The sequence below is a fragment of the Nylanderia fulva genome, unplaced genomic scaffold (assembly GCF_048542155.1).
Source record: "Nylanderia fulva isolate GAGA-0341 unplaced genomic scaffold, ASM4854215v1 Scaffold1, whole genome shotgun sequence".
NCBI lineage: Eukaryota > Metazoa > Arthropoda > Insecta > Hymenoptera > Formicidae > Nylanderia > Nylanderia fulva.
Window position 1 is genome coordinate 6,571,675 of NW_028189192.1, and position 27,554 is coordinate 6,599,228.

General features: G+C 36.4%; 1 protein-coding gene and 1 long non-coding RNA gene across 2 annotated transcripts in view; one reads left to right on the forward strand and one right to left on the reverse strand.

Moving 5' to 3' along the window:
- Positions 1–27,554, forward strand: part of LOC114931039 (uncharacterized) — a 289,103-nt gene that overhangs the window by 32,687 nt on the left and 228,862 nt on the right. The window lies entirely within an intron of this gene.
- Positions 1,618–27,554, reverse strand: part of LOC114931040 (uncharacterized) — a 266,820-nt gene continuing 240,883 nt past the window's right edge. Inside the window, exon 7 of the long non-coding RNA XR_003819590.2 lies at positions 1,618–1,910. This is a non-coding gene — a long non-coding RNA (uncharacterized LOC114931040). The remainder of the gene's footprint in view (positions 1,911–27,554) is intronic.

Here is a 27,554-nt window from a genome sequence, read left to right on the forward strand (position 1 = left end):
TAATTTTTCTATGGATTATGTCATAAATAACTAGTTTTTATATATGAAAATTTTGAGATAAAATTGAATATTTTATATGATAATTATTCAGAATAATTTCTGAAAAGTGCAAGTCTTTTTTTATATTTATAATATTTGTTACTCTGTGTGAATTTTGTATTTCCCATGAAATTATTTCGCGTTGTTTACGAATACGGAATCAAAACTTTGGAGCAGACATGTAACACGCAGAGAATAATCGAGCCTGAAATATCACAATATAGATTGCGGTTACGTACGATTGCGGTTTCCTATCGGTTCATGTTTGTTGCATCGTGGTGCAAATGTTTGATATTTTTTAACAATCGGATATCGTTTTGAATCATTGATTATATATAATTATGATTATTTTATGAAAAGTATTTTTTTGCTTAATTTTTAAATCTCATTAAAACGTAATTTAACGAGATTCAAATAAAAGGAAGTTCTTCATTATTATAAAAAATTATTACACAACATTTTCATTTGAAGAAGATGTTGAAAATTTCGTCAACTTTCATAAAATATTTGGAGTTTGAAAAAATATGTTTTAATTAAAATGTTCAACTGTCTCGAAGGAGATAAAAGTGAAAAGCATATATATGTATATGACAGAAATATAGCAATCCTCAGGAATCACGGTATCTGAACATTTCGCATTATAACAATTCATAGCGGAAACGAAACTAACAAGACAGCCGCAGTCCTGTCGTATATCTCTTTCGAAACGCCAAAGGCGCACGATATCGTTTCCTTCGCAGGGTCACATCCGAAAACTCGGTTCGCTACAGGCGCATCGCCGATCGTCTGGATTCAATCTCGATCGCGGTGCGGTTACAGGGGCGGTTGGAATAATTACGATAATCGCCGACTTGCGCTCTTTCTCACGGACGAGTAGAATCCCGCAAAGTCAAGCACGAAAAGAGGCATATCGTAAAAGGATCGAGGAAGGAAGGAAACGACGACGTCAAAGGGACTCACGCGGAAAACGTGCCATTTCTCCCTTCTCTCGTGCCATTCTTCCCCTTCCCTCCATTACCGTCGAATCGACGATTATGCGCGCGGTCGCATAATTACAGCAATTACGGATCGCGCGCGGACTCACAGACTGTCGGAATAAACACAAGCCGCTATTAAGCGACCCGCGGCACGGCGGTTCGGACACGGTAGTAGTAACGAACGACGGTAGTGGCCGTCTCGGTATGTGCGGCGTTAGGTAGACGAGAGCTCTCTTTGTTCTTCGGCAAGCTCGTGGTAACGATTACATCGAGTCATTCAAGGTCGCGAGCTCTCGGGTATGTATGTAGGCATGGGTGCCATCCGGTATCTTTGATGACAGACCGCGTTTTCGTTCACCAGTATTGAAATTATTCGATGTTGTTGTCATGCTATAGTGAAGTTCAAAGAGAATATATATAGATTGTGATAGATTATTTTGTTTTAATTCATTTATAAATTATAAAAATTTGTGAAAGAAAAATCTAACGAAAAGGATTTGGAAAGAGATTTTTTTCCTTCAGAATTTATTAAAATTTCAAAAGTATCTTTATTACAGTTTCTTCTCATATATTTTTGAATAATGAATATGATTGACAAATTAGGAATTAAATTGAGAATTTTGCATGAAGATTAATCGTGTTTGCTAAATGTAATTATAGCGAAGCGCGTTTATTCTGCACCAAAAGAAAGATTTAAAGAGAAGAAAAGAGAAAGAAAAAACGAGAAAAAGAGATAGACCAAGTTGAAGGTGAATGGCGGGCGTGGCGGGCAGCCAAGGTAGGGTGAGTGCATCCTGCTGCAACGATGCCTTGATCGCCGTCTTCCTTTCTTTCAAGCTATTCCAGTTCGAAGGACGTTTCTTGGAGATATCTGAGGTTCCCAGCTGAATATTTCTGCACACAGAAATGTACAATCTCATTGTCCAGCCAATTACTTGTATCATTATTATAATGTAAATTAAAATTTAAATTGATATATAACAGAAGAGATAATCTTTTACAAATTCGAGTATATGATGCAGAAATATTACGCGATCAAGTTCGCATAAATCTTTATAAAATTTAAATTTAAAATGAAATATTGCATCGATGATCTATAAGTTGATCGATCCAAGATAGATCGTCACTGTGCAATAAACATATTTTTACAAATACAACATTGTAAATCTTGCAATATGCATATGACACGTGTTTTTTTTTTCGCTCATATATGAATCGAACGCGTCTGGACTTAATCCCGCCATTTGTCCATGTTCAACATGACACTCGTTTCTTCTCTCTCTCTATCTTTTTCTCCGACTAGTGCGTTGAATTTTGCTTTTTGTAAATGAGAGATTTCTCTCCGCGTCCGAACATCCTCCACTCTCGATTATTTGTCCACGTCTATTTTTCGTGTTCGAGTCCCGCCGCGTCGCTTTCACGTACGTAAATGCATGGCCTTTCCCACCTGCACCGTTGGCTGAGTCACGGGCTCGTCGTCTCGCGATGTGTGTGACCGATTATATGCCGCATCATTTCTATTTCTAAAATCGAAAAATCAAGGTCAACGCACCGGCGCGACGAAACGCGCTCTCCACGTGTCGCCGTTTCTGCCCCGCCCTTTTGACACGACTAACGAGCCGAGACTCGCCATGAGCCATCATCTTTTCCTCTATCGTTCGGTAACGAGCTGTAACCGGATGAATATGCATATCATCCAGGCTTTATAATTTTCCGACGCGTTTGTAACGCGAACAATTAACTCTCGAATCGAAAAGTTATAACTCGTACGAATCATGTTTGTCTTCGTGCTGGTATTTCAACTTTCCCGGCAACTTATTCTCTGAAAATAATTCTGATGATTAATGAGAGGAGTATAAATTGCGAATTGTGAAAGTTATGGAGAAATTATCGTTTTCCTATAGTGGGAAAGCGTATTATGATTAGAAAGCGTATTTTGACAATTAGTACTAAACCACATTTATCATATGTAATGTAATTAAATTATTAAGTTCCTGAAAATTTGTACCTTTTATTACTGCAGATTATTTATTATAAAAAATATTTTTTAACCGGTTAATAACACAGCAACTTATTCTCTGAATAAGATATTAAGAATCCTATTTATTATTTGCTCCCTCCCTCTGTGCGCGGATATTGAATATAAATTTGAAATCACTGAAGAGTAATGGTTCGAAAGCATTCTACAATTCGCTACGAAAGCGCGAAGCAAATCCCTTTCGCGCTCGCACGCTCCGTACCGTTTAACCGGCCGCGTTCCTGTCTTTTTATCCCTTCCACGTACGCGATCGAACTCCATTTTTCAGACCTCGCCGCCTTATAAAGATCTGTGAAACGAGTCCGAGAGGTGGTGCCGTTCTGGACGTTAACGAACCAGTCGGCTGCTCCGTGAAGTTCATGGTTTTAAAGGTTCCGCCGGTCCTTTCGGTACGTTTGGAAAAATTGCTCGTGAGAGGTACTAATTTAATAATCTTCATTAACCGGCGTTCAGGCGGGGTAGCAAGAAGAAGAAGAAGAAGAGAGGAAGGTGGAGGTGGCGAAGGTGAAGGTTGGGGCACAAGGGGGAAGAGAGGGAAATACGACCGTGGAAGGTTGCCGAGTTGTGGCCGAGTCAAGTATCCGAGTGATGGGCAGTTCAGCTGGAGAACACGCGGAAAAGAAAGAGAGGGAAGATCGCGAAAGCTAAGAGAGACGAAAATAGGGTGTAGCGCGAAAGAGAGGGAGAGGAAGCGAACTGTTTGCTCATTAGACCGGATAATTGCAGGTGGGTCCGGACTCACTTCGTGTCTCGAATCACCTCGACCTCGCCTTACCTCGAACTTTTACCCGTCGTCTGGCTCATCATTTCTTGCTTCACTGTTCTGTGTTTTTATCCTCCTTCTCGCAGAGGATTTTTCTCATTTTCTCTCTTTTCTCTGTCGCTGCATCGCGATGCATTGCGGATGATTATGCACAAACTATCCATCAATTAAACTTGCAAAATTTGCCAGATATATTTATATTGTTTTATAGTATTGAATAAAATAGAGTTATGTATAAAGAAAAAAGAATCAATATAATTGCATGAGAGACAGATATTTCCATTGTTGCATCAACTTTTTGAAAGGAAGGAAGGATTGAGGTGTTTATACAAGCTAAAACGCGTACGTTCTCTCTTCCTCGTCATCTCACGCGGAGAACTTTTACCTCGTATTTAAATCACACAAAAAGCATTCTCGTTCTCAAGTGTGCCAGTATCCGCAGTGCGGCTATGTGCACGATCGGAAAGACAACCGCAATGCGCTTCGCGAGACTTTTTCTCACGCAGGTGAGATGCGGTAAGCAAAGTGAGTTGCAATTGTAACGACAATGGTCCCACGGGATTGCAAGCGCGACTATTGCGGGCGAGTGTAGTTTCCGACTTATTCTGGGCAAATATCGACAGTCCCTGATTCGCCCACGGGTATAACGAGTGAATATTCGAAGCGATTAAATAGAGAGAAGAGCGGTAAAATAGGAACGCGATGTGGACGAGCGACGATAGGGCGTTTCTGCTTGTTTATATAAGTTGACGCATGCGTACAGGTGAAAAGTTAATTAATTCTAGTAAGTTGTCAATAATATATGATCGACTCCCCGCTGTGTTGAGACATTTATTGCTCGTTGCAAAAGCCTTGTCTCTTCGACGGTGAGAATATAACGAAGATGTGATTTCGATATGTAATGTTCGATATGTACATGTTACCGTTAAAATTAGTCTGATTTAATGACGCGATCACGTGTTCGTGGCATATTATGGTTAAATTTAGCACATTGTCGAAAACCAAACCTTTGGAACAGTCGATTTGGCGATATAACAGCTATGTTAGTAAAATAGACTGTATAGCTGTAATATGCATATTGTTTCTCTTTGTAACAATAACGTGAATGTTATTAATTATTATAGATTGCGATACATTCTAAAAAGAATTGGAATAATATAGATATAGTTTTAGCAGTAGCATTTTTATGTTAATATGTCTAATTATGTTTAATTGTTTAAAGAAAATTTTTTGTGAATTTTTCAAGATTTTAAAGAGATAGAATTTTGACGTTATACTGTTACTCCCAAACGGGAAATTGAAGTTAAAAATCACTTGCGTTAATAAATTTATTGTTAGTTATAATTATCTTTTTAGCATAGATAGAACAAGAAAATTTAATTAGCTGCGGTTAATATCAACAAACGTTGATGTATAATCAATTTTACATAATGACATTATGAAAATAGGTTGTATCTGACCTATCTAATAAAACATAAAAATTGAATATGAAATAGAATAACGAATAGCACAAATCTAAAAAAAAGAAATAATAACAATCTGAAAGAAACAGTACATTTAATATTAATTAAATATCTACATTTTTTGAATGCGAACTATTGCAGAAGATTTTCACAAGAAAACATACATCATTATTACGACAGTAGAAAAAATAGTGTTCTCGCATAATACGTTAACAATTTAATATGCACGTCTTTACATTGGGCATTTCTCAAAAAAAGTTTATTTTATTATTTTCACGCGCTTAATTACCTCAATATAAATCTAGACGATTGTCACAGATGACATACGCGCATAGGTATACCTATATTTAAGTGTCGCGTATATAGTATATGTATAATACATAAATACATCATACGATATGTTTTGAACGTACGTATAACGTCGATTTCGGTCGCTCGATGATAAGTTATCGTTATCTCTAGGAGCCGTGCGCTAAACGATCTCATCGATATTCGCCACGGCCGCATCGGCAAAACCGTTTGAATTCCGCACCGCGGAGGCCGCCGGGTCGGTAATCGATTACAGCCGCATTGCGGGAATGCACGCAATTGTTGCGCGCCCGTTTACGCATACGTTCCGCATACCCAAGCGCGCACCGCATCACCGTTGGGACTCTGTTATTTTTTCTCTCTGTCTCTCTCTCTCTTCACGTCGTTCATCCGCTCATTTTAAACGCAGCTGATGTTTGCTTTTCGATCGACGCGCGCTTCGTCATCGTGCGTTTTATAACATCTAATCGCCGATTCGCAACATTAATAACACGTCCGTCGAGCCGTGTCTCTTCGTGAATTGAACCTTCGAGCGTGCACAATTAATTAATTTTTTATGACCCCGGGCTGATATACCATCGCCACGTAAGAGTACACTTGGTATTTCTCTAATTAACTGCGCGGATGAATATTAATGTCGTAAATTTGACTGTCTTTATGGAGGACTCGCGCGATCGGGCAATAAAGCCCGAAATCTCAGAAATGATTATTTCTAGCGAGAAATCTTTCTGGATTAATGTTACCGCATTTCCATCTCTTTAGCATTATATAAATCGTACGTTTTAAAGGTTTTCATGATAATCAATTAATTTGTGCTTTCGACAATCTTTTTATTTATTCCATCTTACTCATCAAGTAAACTTTTTCACGTGGATCGGTTCCTAATTACGGTGCTCGTGCGATAATAATATGCGTAAAAGGGCACAGCTGTGGTCTCGACCGCGGAATTCGCCCAACCCGTTGAATGTCGAGATGTGTTTAAATCGGATAACGAGACATTTACGACTCTTCCGTGAGGATGGGCTGGGAAAGTCCGTGAGTTTATTTGCGAATGGTACTATTCCGTATACATTATCTTGACTTCTTGACAGATCTTTGTTATAATATATGTATATAAAGATGAGTACGAATTACGATGGATATATTTTTAGAGATGGAAAGATTAATAATAATAATGCAGGTCATCTTCAGAACATATATAAATTATATTTGTTTGTCAGTATAACGTTGCGCCAAGAATTTATGATTGCATATAAATACAACGGAAAGAATAAATTTAACTTTTGAAATGATGATTATACCAATTAATAACCAGAGCCCTAAAAATATATATGTATGTATATATATATATATATATTAATGTTCAATTTACATTGACTATCTCGCAAGTAAATTATCTTCCTCCTCGCTATCCTAGAAAACGGCCGTGAATTCGCGAGGTAGGAGAGATATTTACCATGTCCACAGGCCGCGAAGGTTGTAAAAGATACCGCCCGCATTAACTTGCAGAACCATATTCTCAGGAATAATTAATATTAAAGCAACCGCTATCTCTTGTCGACGAGTGAATCTTGAAACTAAATTTCTAACGGGTGCGTAACGCTTTGAATTCTCTGTTCTTCTGAACTCATTATCAGAACTATTTGATGCCTAAGAAAGTAATTTACAAATATCGGTTAAATCTCACTTTTATGTTTATCTTATTAAAAATTGATTCGAAACTTTAAGAAATTTACAATTAAATTCTTAATAAAAATTAATGACAAGTATTATTTCTGATGCTTTTGTCATGTAATTGTAATAATATTCAATTATATTTACTATGATTAACGATCTGATTTAAATACTTTTAAAGTTACAGAATCGTGAACAATTTTCACAAATTCGTGAATCTGTACAAAGATTGTTTCAAAATTTGTTATGGCTACAATTTTTTCTATTTTGGCATTTATCACGGGTGAAAATTTTCCAGAGCACCCGGTATAGGTATAGATATTCCCGGTGCGTACGCCAGTCACGAAATCCGGAAGCGTTCGAAAATTAATGCGAGGTCCGAAAGAGCAAGTTTGCGGAGCCGCGCGCAGCCTCCGTGCTTCGGACTCTCGCCGCAGGTATTAGCATGGGAGATTAATTTATTGGTTTCTGGCGGGAATGCGGGTATCAACAAACGTAACATACACACTATATACGTATATGTACGTACGTACGTTTCGAAATAGGCCCCTCGGTCCGGTTTGTTCGAGTCATATACACTGTAAACTAGACGCGCTCTGGGCTCCGTCGATTGAATTACGTTATGTATGTACGCGAGCGTGCCTAGATTTGCCAGCGTTCGTGCATATACGGCTTGATTTCCTAGCCGCTTTGTAAAGCGATATACATGAATCCGCCAGGGTTTGCGCTACAAACGCGATTAATATATTCAAATAAATCATTATATTTGAGTTATCTTATTTTAATTAATCTGTATAGTTTATATCGTTATAACGTAACATTCAATGATATGATAACATTTAGTTAGAATACAATTTACATATGTATTTTGATGTATAATTTAAGTCATATGTAAGAGAGAATTGAAAACACTAAGGGAATAACTTACTGTGAGGAAAGGTCTAGAGAATGAAAGCTATCATAATACGTTATTATTAGATGATGAATGCAAGCGAGACTGGCAATTATATTGGCGTTAAGTATTGCCAGCATTAAATCGAGTTTCTTCCCAAGTAATTTATAAATATAAAATCGTTGCTCGCGAATAGAAAAAAAGAAGAGAAATATGCATAGACACTGTTCGTTACTTATTGTTAGGTAAAAAAATATACTATACCTCGAATGCCCGCATATAGAAACTTCTTCTTGCACAATACGATTTAAGATCCTTCATAGTGACATCAAAACATCGGCTTTGTAAACGACAAATTAATGTTAGATGGACATGATTAATCTTTCTATACAATTAAATAATTGGAATTACAATATGTTTTTTATGCACATATACGACTTGCTTGCGACTTCCTTTCTAATGATAATGATAATAAAGCTAGTCGACTTTTTTGCCGAAAGGTCATTTACATTACCATATATGAAGGTAATTTAACATTATTTTCTTGCATACGGAAAATTATTCTGTAAATTACTTCGTGATAACGTCAAAATTGTGACTTCGTATACGGTTAACTTTTTTACACGAGGAAAATAATATATATTATAGTTAAAAATGCTAATTTGACATTTTAGGATATCTTGAAATATATCTAGTTTAATATTTTTTAAATATGAAAGAGAAAGAATCAGTTAATTTTTAAATTTTTTCTTAAATTTATTTAAAATTCACGAGTCATTCACAGTCCTATATGTAAAATAATAAGATAAAAAACCTGCATTCTAACTTTTACGCGTTTTCTAATAAATCACAAGTAATATATTTTACACAACAAATATATTCACATTTTTTCAGATGTGCAATTTGTGAGAATTCTACATTAAAGTCGTATAGCGATCTATCCAATACATACATACAAATTGGGATAATCGCAATTGATTGACTAACTGTTATTGCAAAAAATTCCAGTGACGTTATCAATCTTACGAGACGATTAGTTTAGCAATAGTTAGTGACAGTTCGGCGTATAATAATCTCCGCGCAAACTATAATAAAACGATTTTTACTCTACGCGACATTCTCTCGGACAATTTTGTGCTGTTTCTGCTCGTTCATCCTGAACGTCGCACGCCAACTTTATTGCATCACGGGTGCATTTACTATGTCTACGCGTGCTTTCCGCTCGATGCGGTTTCTTCTTCCGATTGATTGATCGTCGAAGATGGTCAATCGGTTTTTCTCCATCCTTCTCTTGATCCTGAATCATGGCAACCGATGATTGTTTCGCGGAAAAAGTTGCACAGCTTAGTTTCCATAATGATCGTCTTGATTCGAACACGATCGGTCGATTAATATCGTATTTCTTGCGTATCAAAAGAGAGAAAGAGAGAAAACGTCACGAAGATAATTTTCCGTGCAGTCTTCTTCTTGATATACCTGATGATTTTGTATTGTGTGATGGATGTTTCAATTGTAAATTCTTACACTTGCTGATGTTTCATTTAACAAGTATCTATTATTTTATTTACAATCACATTCTTATACCTTTATTTTTTTACAATATTTTAGAAATAGAAATGTCTTAATTTAATGTCGAGAAAAATAGATTTAGTGTTAGTTTAAAACCATAGGAATTGTCTTTATTCAGAAAAATCTGTACAAACGTATTTTTACGTATTACTGTATTCGTGAACACTTTCGATAGCAACAGTTGATAGCCACTGCAAACTCAGGCTTTGGCATCGTATGCAACCGCACCCATGCACGACGAAACGTCGCGAGCCGCGTACGCACATAATACAATATAGCGCGTAATCGTGCATGAAATGCATAACGCTGTGGCGCGGCGCGTGACACGACGGAACGGCGTTACGGTTAAGCGCGACATTGTAGTCATAATTAATCGGATATGCTAAAATGACCGCAATTGGTGCTTTACTGTTCTTCGATTTAACTTGCCACGAAAAGTCATGCTATGCATTCGATCGTTGCGTTGCAATGTTTTTAGAGAACAGAGAGAGAGAGAGAAAGTGCATGAGATGCGTAATCTTATTAAATTTTTTTTATAACAAAATCTCAATCTTAATTCTAAATCCAGATATATGCTAAGGTTTCCAAAGTTGTGAAAAAAAATAATATCAAACTGAACTTTAACTGAGCAGACAAATTATTTTATGTTTCGATGAATAAAAATAATTAACTAAAAGTTACTAATTTTTTATCAATGCTATAACGCTTATCTATGCAAATGCAAAGATCATGTAGTATGTAGATGTGCAGAATAATTTTTGCTCTTTTGTTGATCTATTACATATTGAATATCCAGTTAAAAATACGTTGAAAAAAATACAAGTAGAGTACAATAATTTTCATGTTACAGCTACATTGAAAAGAGTATAATCTTCCATCCAAATATGATACGTTCGTAACGCTTGCATTTCACGGTTTAACAAAGTAAAAGTTAGCTGCAATTTCGATCTCGGCAAGAGTTCCGCCACGTAACGGCCAATAATAATCAATTTGCATGGATATATATACATATATAAGACCCGGGAGGGACAGTCTCTCTTTGCGTGATGCAAATCAAAACCGTCGCGAAAAGAGTCACGTCTCTGCCTACGTAAAGTTAACGAGCCTCTCGTATTAATTTTCGCGGGCGGTTGACCTACATGAACGAGGACGATAACGACGACGACGACGAACAAATGCGCGACGAATGCGCACGTCGGTGGTTCTTTCCAGATTTTATGGATGACAACGACGATCCATTCAAGACGACGACCTTGAAATGTTTGCCGGCTTAAAATGCTTTTAAAACCGGTATCTAAACATGCCGTTGTAGACGAGACGAACCGTCGCGGCTTCTATTTGAATAGTCGAGTGTTAGCATTGACAGAATGTGCTCTCCCAGTCCCCGTCAGGGCCTACGAACGTCCTTATGAGAGAGAAATTTCCTTCGAGCTTGCGCTCGTTTCACTGGCTTGACCAACCTTAGCGGTAATTTTCTTTGAGTGTTGTTTAGCCACAGAGTTTCTCTTTTATTTATGAGATAAATTATTGTTTAAATTGCATAAATTATGTATATCGGTTATTCTTGAACAGGACACTAATAGCCTCGTAAAACTTTAAGCGATGTATTGTTTTAATACGTAACGTCATCAAAGGCAAAATATAGAAATTTATATCTGTCATATATATCTGTGATGATACGATATATCATCTTTCTTTGCGCGCATCAATAATTATTTAAGATGGCCATAATAATTTCAATATTCATTTTAATTTCTGCATATTCGTTACGCTTTCGAAAATGTTTTCAATGTGCTGTTAAGGAATAATGAAATTCGATTTTTGCTCTCGCGCGATGATCATAATGAATTTTATTAAATTGTGATGTAGTAAGCCGGGATACATGTAAGAAATTAATTTATATTTTTTAAATTTATTTACGATTTTTTAGAGAGAAAGAGAGATAGAATCCCGTTTTTTTTCTGAGAAATTTTTTTTCATGGAACTATTATTTATACAAAGTTATATGTGAAGAAATATTTTTAAGCTTTTTTGTATTACATTTTTTATAAATGATAATTATTTTTTAGCGATGTATGTATTTTAGATGCGGAATTAAAAAAACTAAAAAATGAGGAATCTCGAATTTTCTTCAATGTTTAAAAAATGTCGTGATCTTCTTGCGTCAACAGAAAAAGATCTGCGTGTGCAATGTGCATTTCGCATTTATTTCCACCCTTATCGTTCGATCGAGACAACGCCCGCCGTTCGCTCCTTAAATCTTCAATGACATTGCGTCTTCGAGCACGCGCGACTTGCTCGTTTCGAAAGAATACAATATCCCGTCGTGATCAGATATTTATTCGATTATATTTTTAACAGCAGAGAATCGCAATTTTATAAAGCATATTTTTTCAACATATATTTTTAATCAATCGAAACTTAACTAAAACTTAATTAAACTATTACTATATTAAATGCAAATTGCGAAACAAGATATAGCTTTTACTAAAAGTTTCATGTACTGAAATCTTTTAACATGAAATAATTTTATGAATTATTTAATTTTTTAAATATTGAGTAAAAGGATAACAATGTTAAGATGTTCTATATATGCGCTCTGTCTCAGAGAGTAATATTGCTTGGATTTTACATTCTATTTCAGCGTACGCCAGCAAGAAAGCGAATGACGTTACTGTAATACTCTCGCGGATTATTATCAGAGAACATTTTTGTGCTCCATTTATAACGGCCTCGCTCTGTATTCGTATCGTATTTAATTTCGTAAACATAATAAATTCTAAATTCAATTGTCGGTTTAAAATACTCGTAATTTTTCATAAGATCTTAGAAATCGTAAAATTCTTAATAACTTACGACTATATATAATTTCTTTGCTATTCATCAGAAATCCACTTCTCACAATACAATAGCGTCTAACAATAAATAATATAATTCTTAAACATACGCTGATTAACGAGATTTGTTTCGCGATAGTCTAATTAAATATGTCAAAAAGTGGCAAACGATTGTGCATATGAGATCGATTCGTGTGCAAAGCGATATTTATCGTACAGCTAGTAAGACGCAGCTACGGCTGCCGAGTATTCCAAGTCACAGGTAAATCTCGCGACCGGTATCTTTCTTCGAGGAGGATTTAACCCGATCGTGCCGATACGAAGCTCGCCCTTCACCCAACAATCGCGAAATTCCTCTCGTGTGCAACCTTCGTCACACTTCAGGGACGAGCATTGTCGAAATCATTTTTGCTGTCCCACTTTGTGAAAATCTTGGACTTATACGAGTATAGTGAAATCGGTGCAACTTATGCTATTCTTATATATTTTTACCTATTCTACATAGTTTTTAAATTACATATACCTAATATCAAAAAATATTTAGAAAATTAGCGTCGATCTTTAACGTTAAATATGTACAAGTGCTTTACGTAAGTGGTAAAAAATGGGTAATATTGTCTTAATCCTTGCTTTTCTTGTCTTAATTTTTCTTGTTTTTTTTGGGGGTGTGGGGAGATTATAAATTAAAGTGCACGTCGCAGGCATGGTTTGAAACTTGTACTTGTTCGCGTGCAGGCAGTGGCAACTTTCGTTGTTTATTCGATGCATACACGTATCTGTGTCCATTGTCGAGAAAAAAAGTTGTGCAACGCAGAGTTCAAAGATTTTATCTTATCTTTGCGTATTTAAATTTAAGTTATTTTATTTTAAGTTATTTTAAATTAGTTTTTTTTTAATTTAGCAATTTTTCATGTCAAGCAAGTATTAAATTATTTGCAAGAATAAGAAATGAAAATAGAAGTAAACAATTATTTTTCAAATTCTTTGAAAAACAACACTATTGCGACATTGTTTTAATCTCTTCATTCATTTCCAATGAGCATAAATTAAAATGCATGCATAATTTAAAATTCGCAATGCATACAGTCGCAATTTTCGTTATTTGTCTGGTGCACGCTAGTGAATGTCCATCGTCTGAATGACAGACCAAGGCTACGTTACGTCGCTATTACGTCTAAATACGAGGAATTATTGGTAATCATTATAATCGAGCGGCGTAATATATAGGGGACAAAATTGTGCTAAGCAGCAACATTTTGTCGTATCCAATATTAAAAACTGATTTCCGTCGTTTTTGCTTTACTTCTTAATGTTTCATATACTGATTTATATTCATTATATATATTATATTTAAAAAATTGCTTTTTATTTTATAGAAATAAAAAATATAATGAAACTTTTTTTTAGTACTATATTGAAAGAATTAATCTTTTCTAATACTACATTATATAATTTTTCTTGATCATGGAAAGAGATGTTAGATTGAAAATATTAAAACGCATTTAATTAATTGTAATAGTTCTGAGAAGTCATACCTATATGTATATGGATATAAATTATTGTAATTCTGTGACTATTAATTATCTTTCACGCAATTTAAATTTAAACTAGCATACATTATAGATTTAATTAAAGGGTTAGATGTAATGCAGTAATTAATTTAATAACTTCATTAAATTATTCTGCAGCAGTTATTACTTTTTCATCTCGAATAATCAGTAATTCATACTTTTATGAGATTTTAATTAATAAACACGTTGTTGGCTAATCAGGCGAATTTTTTTTATCGCGTGCTTCGCATTTTTGGGATATCTGAAATTGCTTTGCGAATACTCGCGCGAATTTCGGATCGTAGCCGTTTAATCGCGCGGCGTTATCGAGTTATGCGGCGATTGCGATCTACATTCCGGGTTTATTTGGTAGTTTAAGAGCGCGCGCTGTAATTAACGACGTCCCGAGGCCTGTCCCCGGGAAATTTTATGGCCACGATCGGTGTAATTGATATAAACCCGACGCGAGTACACACGGTTAATCCACGATGCGGCACATATAGCCGCGGTTATTCCGCTCGCGGTGATGCGTGTGTATGCATGCGTGCATGTGCATGCATGGGGGAGGTCTGTGGGGGAAAAAAATAGGAAAAAAAAGAAGGGAACGAGAGTCACGCTTTTTATCGCACCGAACGTCAGGTCGATTAATTTTTGTAATCTTGCGCTTTGAAATCTGGGCGCAGCCTTGATTTATTTCGGTCGAGATCGTATATGCCCGCGGATCGTGTAGCGTTCTCAGTCTCTCTCTCTCTCTTCTCGGGTTCCTCTCTTCTTTCCCTTTCATCCTGCGCTACCTTCTCTCGCCTTCCACCACTCTATCCCGTATCACGCAGTGCGCATAAATATAAATCGTACATAATTGATTCAAAGACCGATGTGGGCGAATCTTCTCCGATCAGCTGAGAGCCGTTATTCATCCGGCAATGTTTCGCAGACCGCGTGTCCGACGCGATAACTAGTTACGCGAGCAATGAAAGTATAAATACGGGGCTATTTGTAGAGCGATACGTTGATACGTAGTCCGGTAAGTGGCTCTAATGAATGTGTCGCTTATCAGTTTTAGAAAACGACTGTGTGAAACGTTTGTCGACGTTGTAATCTGCACGGAGTGCATATCATGTCTCACTGCACTTAGTCAAGATCGATAAACGTTGAAGAGAACTGCTCGTCGATAAAATTCGATAATATCACGCTCTGATTAATTTTCTTCCTCTTTACGACCAAGGATCAGATAGCTTCTCTCGAAAAGACAGAAATCCTCATCGCCGGTTTTATGAATGCACGAATCATTTTGAGTACCTAATGAAGAAAATATTTTAAACTAATATATTTAATAATATATTACTAGATATTTATCTAGCTTTTCTGAAGAAATTTATTTCGAAGCAACCAACTGGTTTTTCTTGTATCTAAAAAATTTTTTTTACGTATGGGATCGTTATTTTTATTAAATAATTACTGCTCAACTTGTAACTTGAGCTACCTAAAAAATATTTACTTGTTTCCCTGATCGGATCGGGAGATGGCTCCCAAGTATATTAATGCTCTGGTGTCCTTCTTTTCCCGTCTCGCTTTTTATCGTCCCTTTCACCCTTCCATGGGTGGATACTCGAAGGTATCGCGCGGGCCGGTCGTACCGTTTCCTTCATGGCTTTTATCCGGTGAGAAAGGCGAAGAGTCAACTCGGCAGGCCGAGACTATCGCTCACTCCGGCCACGCCGCGGTAGCTGGCAGTTCTGGCAGTAAGTAATTAAGTGCAGGTACTTACGCACGTTTCTGCGGCGTCTGTATATATGAATAACGCAACCTAGCCAGGTCTTGGTGGGCGTCGATGAAGAAACGTGTGAATATCCGTCACTTTTATGTCCGCGGTCGTGCATATCAAATGAAAACTGGAATAACGGAGAGATTCCACCACGTGTGTGTATACTATGCGATCTATATTGATAAATGAAACCGGAAACTGAAGCTGAATTCAAGCTAAAAGAAATTCTATATTTTATAGATATTTAATTAAACGAGCGAACATAAAATTGAAGCACGTATATCGTTTATATAGCGTCGCAAACAGCAGATTTTAGATTGATCTATATTTTATTGTGAAGAATAATAATACAACTCTATGAGCTTTAAACAAATAAATCACAATAATCTTGAATATTCTTATTGTATATTTTATGCAAAGTAGTTGCGCGACAAATTATCGCCGTATCAATAATCACATGAGGAATCACAATACATTAAGAAGAAGCAAGACATGTAAATTTATGAAAAGTAATAATTTAAAATAAAAAATCTAAATAAATTGGTTAAGGAGAAACACATTTATTTAAATTAAACATTCAAGACAATTCTATTTATATATCGAAAAATTATAATCACAAAAATCAGAAAAATAAATCATCTTGATAAATAATGTAAACATATATTTTATATCACTGTATTTTTTGGTATGATATGTATTTTTAGAGATGATTTATTTATTAACGTGGAATTTTTTTCGATATTTTATAGAGATTTCTTTATTAGTTCGAAGAATATAAATATGTATATTTTGCAAGAAATAATCCTCGGAACATTTGATTAAAGATAAGACTTTTAATCTCGGTTTTTTTTGATCGGCATGCATAATTCCTTGATGATTCAACTTTGCGAATGCGAATCTTGCCGGTGCGATTCATCATTTTGTTTTAACATAGTAAGCGGAACGTCTTGTACTGCCGACAGGCTGATACAAGAAATGCAATAAACCATACGAACGATTTATTTCACACGACTACAAGTTGTGTAAAAATCGTGTTCATTTATTACGACGTACATTGCGGTTTTAGTGATAAATATATTATACTACATGCAAAACAGAATATTTCTCTATAAGCAATTTTGAAGAATCTCGAGATTCGAAAATCCAATATATGGTACGTGATATTAATCTTGTATCCTATAATAGAATTTAAAATATAAAGGAACTTGTATATTTTCAAACTTTACGTGATTTTTCGTCGATTATACAAGAAATTAATATAAAGATACTTTAAATAGTATTTTTTATAGTATATATAGGGATAAAGAAAGAGAAAAGTTTTTGAATGCAAATTGCGATTATTCCTGGTCACTCTCGTATCAGTAATTGTAGCCCGTAGACGCGTATTTTTTCGAGACACGCTTTTCATAATATTACAACTTACAAGTCATATCTCATCGCGGAAACTTGATTGCGAGAGCAGGCGCAGGTAGACGCGCACCTGCTCCGGCAGTTAGCACCGGCGGCCGTGCACACGCCGTCGCTCGGTACAACCGACTCTCTAATTGCGTTCCCGAGTACTCCCGCGGCACGACTTCCCGAAGACGTTAGCGTGTAGCTCACGCGTGTTTACCCGAGGCCGACAATAAGTGTAGCGCGCGTGCTGCTCCCGGTCGCTTCCGCGTCGCGCGTCCGGACTCGTCCCGTCTCGTTCCTCTTCTTCGATCGTCGCCTAGGCAAATATTTGACTCGTTAAACTCCGCGACGATTCGCTATGACACGGCAAAAAATGTGAACAAGAACGCGCGCGCGCGTTACCGTTATCTTTCTCGCAGGTTCTGCTTTATTTCAAAGAAAAAAAGGACAAAATGACAGAATGTGTGAAACACTAGGTATTCCTCTGGAATTTTTTTCGAAGACAGTTGTGTCCAAATTTTATTTTTTTTTTTAATTATACTTGATGTCTTTTCGAGGAAAATAATTTTTTTTAAATAGCTTGATAATTGATAATATCCAAATTACTGAAAAATATTTAATTATAATTAAGTATATAATAATAATTATTTAACGCTATTAAATATGATTAAAGATAATAAATATTATAATTTATAATTATAATTATATATTATTAAAGGCAGCTTTTGTCTTACGATCTTACTCAACTAATAACATTAATAATAAGTTAACAATAAATTAAATTTAAGAAGACAATTTTCGAAAATATGTAGAAATAAACGTCATATAATTTTATCCAAATTTTGAAAGAATTTTGATAATTTACAAATCATTACTTGAACATTGAAGGGAATAAAATTATTACGTGATTTCATCAAGATAATTTCTTTATGGATAAATTACGGCGTTTTCATCGGCCGCACGATCCTGCTTGTGGTAAACATTGTTACCCTAAGTAACGAGTGACATGTTTCATAACTACGTTACGTTACTCACCTAACTGCTTGTCCACCCGAGAGCCTTTACCTAATGTCTGTGTATACTTAATGTACCGACAACGTGAATACGTTTAGAAAAGAGATATCCACTTTGCTGCTTCGTCTCTTTTGCGGTCCACCGAGAAATGAGCTTGATACTCGTGAAATAATAGAACCGTGCGAGCTTCATCTTCGTACGCGATTTCCATGATTCGTTGTTACAAAACATTATCCTTTGTACACCAGCGCGATGTCACCGGAATACAGTTTGCTTAGTTCTTACTTGCGATTGCCGAAATGCGCGGATTACTTCTTAAAATAATAATTTTAAAAATTGCAATTTTACGCGTTCTCATGTTAGTATTAAATAAGATTAATAATAATTAAAAAATTTTGATAATTATTTATTGATTATTAATATTAAAAAAGAAACAATTAAACAATAAGTTTTTCATCTTAGATTAATAATTTTAAACTCTTATTATCGTGTCTGAAATTTGCAAAGTTGGGAAAATAAAAGAAATTGATTGAACCGATCAGCTGATTTGTTACTTCGCATTAATGTGAAATTTGATCCACGCGGAAAGAGCCGAGCCACACTGTTTTAACGTCCCAGAAATTGCTGTAATAAGAAACCGGGTATGGCAAGGTCTTAAAAAGTGGTCGACGGAATTTCGCTGCGGATTCGCGATTTATAATTAATTTAATTTTGCCGCCGATCGCGCGCGCAATACTGCCGCGTCGTTCAACCTTTTTGCCGGAGTTTCGTTAAGGAGGTATTGACTTTGACTCCGATGCTTAACAGACCGGCGCATTTGTTGTTCGGTTTTCGCGTCGGGGAAAGAGGAGGCGGAGTGGATCCTTATAAAATGATCCGACGGCCACGCCCGCTCATCAAGACTTCTTCTCGTCTTCCGAGCCTTTGTTTCCTCGGACTCCGTTAGTTACTCAAATTAGCCGCAGAAACGGGCTCGTTCCGGATCTGAACAGTCTTCTCGCAGCGATCGCGTGTCTCGCATCCCGGTTCTCCCGATCACCTAATAATACTCGTAAAACGTCGTGCTAATACGACGAAACAGGTCGATACCTTGTGCTCTGAGAAAATCCCGCTTATAGTTTCTCTACGAGTCTGAAGAACGCTTAAATGTATTAATATGTCATAAACAAAAGGCTTTGAGATATTTTGTAGTAAAGAATTTTAATAAGATCCTCAACTTGATATTCTTTAACTTTCGATAATTTGTAATTAAAAAGTTAAACTTGTAATATAAGAAAAAATTGACTCAACGTAAGTACATCGTTAAAGTAAAATATGGATTTGTATCGCTATAATTCAGAAGTATATGAGCAAAATAATATTTGAAATAAAAATTCATAATATGGTACAATATGATATTGGAAGAATTTTATAAGAGTTTCTCTCTCTGATTAATATTTATCACAATAAGAGATGTAAAAGATGTTTGATTAATTTTGCTATATGCATATATGTACATATATTAATATTTTTTATTCATGGAAAATATTAATCAGAGAAATTTTTATAAAATTCTTCCAATACCTACTATATTGTCCCACGATTATCATGATTTTCAGGATAAATTCTAAGAGAAAATACATCAGTTTTATATTGATAATTTTATTCATTTCTATTTGAAACGTTCTCGCCACTGTTTTATAATCGCAGTGTTGGTTGCGTGCAACAAAACGGTCGTACGATCGTTAAATCGATGGTTAAGACATACATATACGTATCAAAGGTAGATATAAACGTCCCGCGCAACATGTAATCGATCGCGGTATTATTTTCCAATAAATATTATTTATAACTGCGCCGAAAGAGAGTCTCTCGCGGTTAAGTCAGAGCACACGCGCTGTGTAGAGCCTACATCGGCGGACACATTGTGACAGGTAAATATCCTAACTGTATAGTTTGCTTAGTCGCTTTTATTCCCTGTGCGGCCGTAGTGGTTTAGCCACAATCGTTAGCGTAATTCACTGCCGGGGTAACGCCCAGCTCGCCGGACATTCGTCAAGAGCGGACGTAGCGCGCAATCCGATAATACGTCCTTTAATGATCGATGAATGAATCGGTAATTATTCACAATCCCCTTCCTCCCTCTTGCCCCCTTACCCACACGTATATGTCCTCTCCCGCGAGCCTTTTAGACGGACATGCTGCATAATCACTACGTGGCTCCGGGGCCACGGTCGACACCTGGCGATATTTTTTACGTTTATCGCCGCGGCTCATTGTCCACCGTGATTATCGACCGGCTCGTCCGCGCCGCTAGCGATTTCTATACTACTAATTAACGACGCGCCAATGAAAAATGCAATTCCCGCGTGCGGGAGATACGAGAAAGCCTGTCAATATATTTACGCTGCGACGGGTGGAGAGTTACGCTTGCATGCGCACTTAATAGACACATACACGCACAGCTCTTTTCGCGCTAAAATATCGTCGCAATCTTGCAGGAGATTAAATTATATAATAATATATTTGCAGTAGTCGTGAAATGTGGCCATCAAAATTCAGTGTCGTTAATTATTATTTTTCCGGGAACGCTTCTCAACGCTCTTTTGGAGAAATCTCGAAAGATTTTAATGTTCCTTTTATCCTGATGAAATCACGATTATATTGTTGAATTCTGTAGATTAGCACGCAAAAACTATTCATGCCAAGGGGCGAATTAGTTTTTGCGCGCGTGATTGTTAGCCAGGAGAAAATCACTGGAATTATACACGCGGGCATGCTCTATTCTTTTCTCTCTGCTTCGACGAGCCGAGAAACCCGCCTTATTAAATTGGTCTATTAAATCGCGAATTTCGACTCGCTTTCGCATATGAAGAGACGGATTCGTTTTCAACAGAAAAAGTTTATCTTTTATTTAGCCAGATTCCATCAATTAAAGGTGTCATATTTTTTGTTGTTATCAAAAAAGATTATATAATCATTTATATAATTATTTACTATATTATAATATTAGAACAAAGAAAAATTCTATAAGCATACATGACTTTAAATCAAATTTATTCGCAATGAATATGAAAAGTTAATTCTTAAACAAATTCAGGACCGTAATTAGGTGCGCGTTACATCGACCGAAAGTGTACGCACTTGTGTAGTGGTGATGTTTCTCACACAATATATATCTCACATTCTTATACGATCTTCATGAAGGTGCCTAGAGCGAGGATTGTTAGTGGCTGAAGGGAAATTGGCGAAATTATGTACGCGGGGCTGAAGCTAACTTCTCTATCTCCTCTCTCAAGACTTCCTTGTACCGGCTCGGTGCATCCCACGAGAAATACGTGACAGTATGACAAGAGGCACGACATGGCTTATTAAACCTTCCCCCGATCTCACACAGAGCGGTTGATCAGTCCGCGGAATTTCCCTCCATGACCTTCCTTGACCGGCGTACGTTGTCGAGGGTCGGCTGTTGCGTGCCGGACGGAAATACGGTGCTACGTCAGACAGGTATCGTAAAATGCATCGGCGATCGATTGAGGAAGTCGCTTCTCCTCGGGTATTACGTGTACAAACGTGTGTGCCATGTGACTTCGATGTAGACGAATGATTTTATCTATTCCATTGTGGACGTCATCGCATTACGTATGTGTCCTTTTTTCGTAGCATTTAATGTGACGTTTATACTTTACACGGCTTTACGCATTGAAATAATCAAAAGTTTTTGAACAAATTTTCAAAAGTTAATTTCATTTTTTTTCAAATTCAGAGATAATATAACTAACGTATAATTTAAATAATAATATATTCAAATTTTATTCAAAAATTAAGATGTGTCGATATATCTCTTCTCGAAGTATGTATCTGTGTATCTCTTTGAGGCTTCAGAAAAATGTATTCGATTAGAGAGATTTAAAGATAGAAAATAATAGCTTAATTAATTTACGAATTTTCTCTCTCGGAGAATATAATATCTTTCTTGTTAAATCTCGGTATTTTAGAGAAATGGACATCTCTATGTGCAATTTAGAGTCTACAGCTTCTCGTACATCTGACTTCTTGTCGCTTGTACTTGGCTGCGGTATCAGCGGGAGCTCGGTTCGTAGCAACGTGTCTCTCGTACGTTTCTGGAAATCGTTTCGTAGAAACTACGACGAAATTCTCGTCGCGCGCACTTGTCATTCGCATTGCTTACCTCAATTGTACGCAGTTGTAGGATCTTCGTATCATTCTGATACTCAATAGCACAGCATCTCAGTCGTCCTATATTACGAGAGCCTGCGCTAACATAGACATTTCTAAAAATCTCGAATTCAGGACACTTACATTCCATATATAATTAGCCATAAAATCTTTCGATAATAATATCAATACTGTCGCACCAAGTCTCAATCAAATGTTATTGACGTTTAACAAATCGTATGCATCTGTCAGATTTTTTTAACGATAAAATCGATCATTTATAATTAATTTATAATAATATTATAGTATAATAATAATATATTAGGAATACCATAAAAGAAAAGTATTTTAGAATTAATCTAAACTTAGAAACGTACTTGCATTTAACAATTTTTACTTAAGAGATTTTATGTCATCTCGGCTTTTACACGGAGAAAACGCCGAACACGTTTTACCTTAGATTTACGCGCATAGGCGCTAATTGTCTTTCGGTAAAGACGGTTATAATACCCGCATCGCAAACAGCCGGCCGCGTGCGTCGCCACGTATCGCTTATCGGACAGGTGTCGTATATTCTCTGCGGTGGCAGAGTCCGGGTCCCTTATTACCGTGAGACTCGTCGGGCCTCGGCGAGCGGAAAGGGCCCGTTCGCTTCGATATTACTCGCCGTAGATCCTCGGGTATACACCGTAGGCTTTACTCGTTTTATTATGGTATCTGCCGAGTGCGAATCGCTCATGTTAACGTCAATATCGTGCTCGCGATTACATTTTCCCGCGTACTTTATTTGCACGTCAACACATTGGAACACGCGTTACGCCTTTTTTAAAACGTGTCCCGACGAATTTTTATAATTGTCTTGTCACTCTTATAAGTGACATACTCGTGTATAGGATTTTCTATGGCATTTTTTTAATCTAAATGTGTGATGTGAATAAATAAGGATGCATATATAAAAAAAGTTATTGCTTTTCTCTCTCTGTGGATAGACGTTTCGTCATTAAATTTAATTAAGCTCTGGAATTTTTAAACATTCAATTTAACAATAGTTTTTGAAACATGAATGCCTATTGAAGTTGTGTATTACACGATCTCCGTTCACTTCGATCCGATTTGGTAGACATTACTAAAGCATTTTCAATCAGAGCCTCAATAGAGCAAGGACACGATTAGCTTTTCACACTCGACCAGTGCGAGAGTTAAAACCGAGCCGTGATTACTACATCTTTGAATTTTAAATCGAGCGTCTTGGCATGCGCGTATCTTTTCCTCGTGACTAATTTCTTTCGATTCGCCTGTCGTTCATTAAACTGCGTGTACGTAGTGCATGGAAAATAGTTAACGTACCGCCTATCGATTATATAGCGCGCACAGAAATCACGAACGTAGCATTGCGTATACACATTAATCTTAATAAGCGGTGGAAACTTAAGGATACCTGGCGCCCGATGCGTGTCAATAGCCACTCGTATCGATCATCACGTACGTAGGAATTGCGCACGTGGCATTGCATACGCAATATATGTTATTCGCCGGGGAATTCGACGTAACGCACACCTTGATTACCGCCAGGACTATCGTAAAAATTGGAAGAGCTCCGAAGAGCTAGGCGTTGTGAAAAAATGCTTTTCGCGACCACACGCGAGGCACGTCGGCCGATAGGAATCGGTCTTCGCCGAGAACTTCGGAGTAATTATAATTTCTCCCGTATACATTAAAGCCCGTACTTACGCGTACCGTTAGTTAGTAATGCCTCACGCTCGCTGCCTAAGGTTTCCAGAATTTTTCCGGCGAAACATTGGCGCTTAGATTACTGCAATCAGCTGTAACCTATCAGTGACTTGCGCACAAGAGAAGTGACGCAACCGCAGTATTAAATCGCGTGGACAATGTCTTCTTTTGCAAGAACATTAAAACGGTGACTATTTGAGAAACCTCACATACTTAATACTCGTTTTAATAAGGAATATTTTAAAAAAATTGTTAAATATTTGTCGAATTATTAAATATTTGAGAAACCTCATATTAATGCTTGTTTTAATAAGGAATATTAAAAAAAAAATTGTAAAATATTTGTCGACTCTCAATTATGTTTTGAAGTCTCCTAAGAGTTATATAATTTTTTGCAGTTTCTCGTAATCGTTAAATTCTGAAAATTTCTTTTGTTACTACTTAGTTGCTTTTCTGTCGATTGGTTGCGGTCAGCTGATATATTACATGCACGCACCCGTCAACACCACAGTGTTCTCGCGACCACCGAATTATCAGCAAATTGTTTTGAACGTCACCGAGACTGATCGTCAAGCGGCATCCGCCTCAGAATAAATGCATAAGCAATCATCGAGCGGGCAGATATAGGCGCGGTTGATGCTGAACCGGTTTGCGGTGGTTTGGCTAATTTCCTTGTGACACAGGCGCGCGAAAATCAATCTCTGATCGATCGATCGTTCCCAAATCGCGTTCTCCTTCCGCACGATTACGTGACACCGTGCAACATTCACAATGTTCGTGACTTCGTTGGGCTTTGTGTTTAAATCGCGCGTTCTCTTCCCTTCCAAACGTCATAATATATATATATATATATATATATATATATATATATATATATGATAATTTTGCGATTTAATTTTGCATTTAATGATGAAATAAATATTGGATAAGAAAACACTCGCACACAGAGAAAGAGAGATATATATGAAAATGAAAGACTTTTCATTTATAAAATATAAAAATTTTATCTACTGAGAGATTCTTAAGTATTAGGAATGATTTACGTGGTGAATTTACATTTAAATTTAGATATAAAGAATTAGATAGTGAGCCGTAACGGAATATGGTAAATGGAAGAAAATAAATAACTACAGAGGGAAACGAAATAATTGACGGACGTGGATGCACGCGTAGTAGTCTTTTGGTAAAATCATCAACGGACATGTACAGTGACCCTTAAGGTCAATGCTAGAAGTGATGACTTGTGCCACTTTCACGCGACAGTAAAGACGGTATTGATTCTTCGCTGTTAAATTAGTTGACCTACGTGGATTTGTAGTATCGATTTCAAGCAGTTTGAGTAAATTCAGAGAGACGATTAATTTTAGAATAGAGTTACAGAGATTTAGTGATGCAGAAATACATACAATTTTAATTGAAATCACTTTAGGATCAAAAATAAAATTCGATCTTTTTGACATTGAATATGTTTGGTGTAAAAATGATTTAAAAGTTATAGGAAGATAAAAATATACTAATTCAATATAAAAATAAACTAAGAATAACAAGTAAATTCACATCGCTCAATAGTGAGATGGTATATACGTCGAACTCGCAGCAATTGAATCCAATCGTTTAGAGATCTATTGGTATACATCAATCAGACGCAATCACTATTCAACCGTTATGCAATCATTGGATTTACTCAACGCAGTTTGTGCATTGGTTACAATCACATATTTCATCATGAAGCATATTTTATAGAATAATTAAAGACACTTACGATTTACTGTAATCTACTATATATGTATATATTCTCAATTAATCTAGCTCATTATTTAAAAAATCTGAGAAAATTAATTTCTTCAAATTGAAAAGAAATTAATTCTTTCTCTGAGTAAATTTTTTGACTGGTTATTTAAATTAATTGGTTTGATATCAATTTTTTTCAAAATTATAGTCGTACTCAAGTCTCGAATAATCTGAAAGTAATATCGTAAAAAGTAGGTGCGTGTCGGAAAGTCACGAACAGACACGCGTCGTAAACAGACACTCGCCCGTGTATAATCGCTCGAAGACAAGAATATACTGCAAGCGATCCGGATGAAACGTACCGCAATTGGACACCCGATACACCCGGGCTACACCTCGAAGAGAAGTCGGAGGAACGGGCTTAGGTCGTGCTATATGTCGGCGAACTTGCACGTCGGCCACGCCGTTGATTTAAGTAAATTGCATGCAAATGCACCAACTACCGGCCGGCCGTCGCGCGTCGAGAATAAGGTCGACCATTAGTTGTCTTTTTACTCTCCTATCTCTTTCAAAATAAATAACAATAATTGGGTTGCCAGTGGATTAACTCAATCGGACATGTACCAAAGCGGGAATGTTAGGAGTCGAGTGTACGGAAACTCGCTTGCGGAAACTATTTGATTCAATATTACGCGGTACTTTGATCAACATCGAACAAAGGTCGCGTGCCTCCAGGGTAAGAATAGTCAATCACGATGAAATCATCGTGATCAATAACGTTAGAATTAAGGGGCGTCGTTACTTTACAGGAGGAATAAACAGAGCGTTGGCGTTGTTTTTGTTCTCGAATAAAGAAACTAGATATAAGAGATTGAAAAGTAAATGAACGTAATGAAAGGAAGGAAGAGAGAAGATGAACATTTAAATTAGAATTTTACATATTTAGATATTAATCCTGTAATTAATTTAAATTTGTTCTTTAAAAAAATTAGGATTTTTAAACATTTTTACACAAGCATAAAAAACTGTTCTAATTTATATTGAGAACGCATATTTTTATTATAGGTGTTTCATTATTCTTACTAATGTATATAAAAACCTTTTTTTATATTATGTTTACATAAATCTAGAAGGTGTGGATTGCAGGAAATCATAGATACTTGTAATAGGTGACAACGAGTATACTGATTGATCAAGATTCTTTAGCTATCTCAGTGTTTAATTAAATGTGGAATTTCTCTCACCAGCGTTGTTAATAAAATATCGAGTATTTAAAGTCGTAATATCGAGAGATTTAATGATCTTACGAATAAATTGCCTGGGACTGTCAGAAGTGCATTCTCGATAGATACTTTTAATAATAGCATATCTTTCTTCAGGAGGAGAGATCTTTAAATTCAGTATTATTATACGAAATGCCATAGAATTTAATATCTACAGTGTTTACTTTAATCAGGATCGGGAATGTAAATTCCGGTAATCGAGATTTGCTACTATACAAGAATCCTTGCACGAGTCCTTGCACATATATTCTCTCGTATCCTTGTGGTGAGCGAAACGTGAGGTCATCGTGTAGCTCGCAACGTAAAGTTAGATCGTATTAGTCTGTCGGTATACTTACTGTGTACGTAAAGTTGGCATTAGTTAAG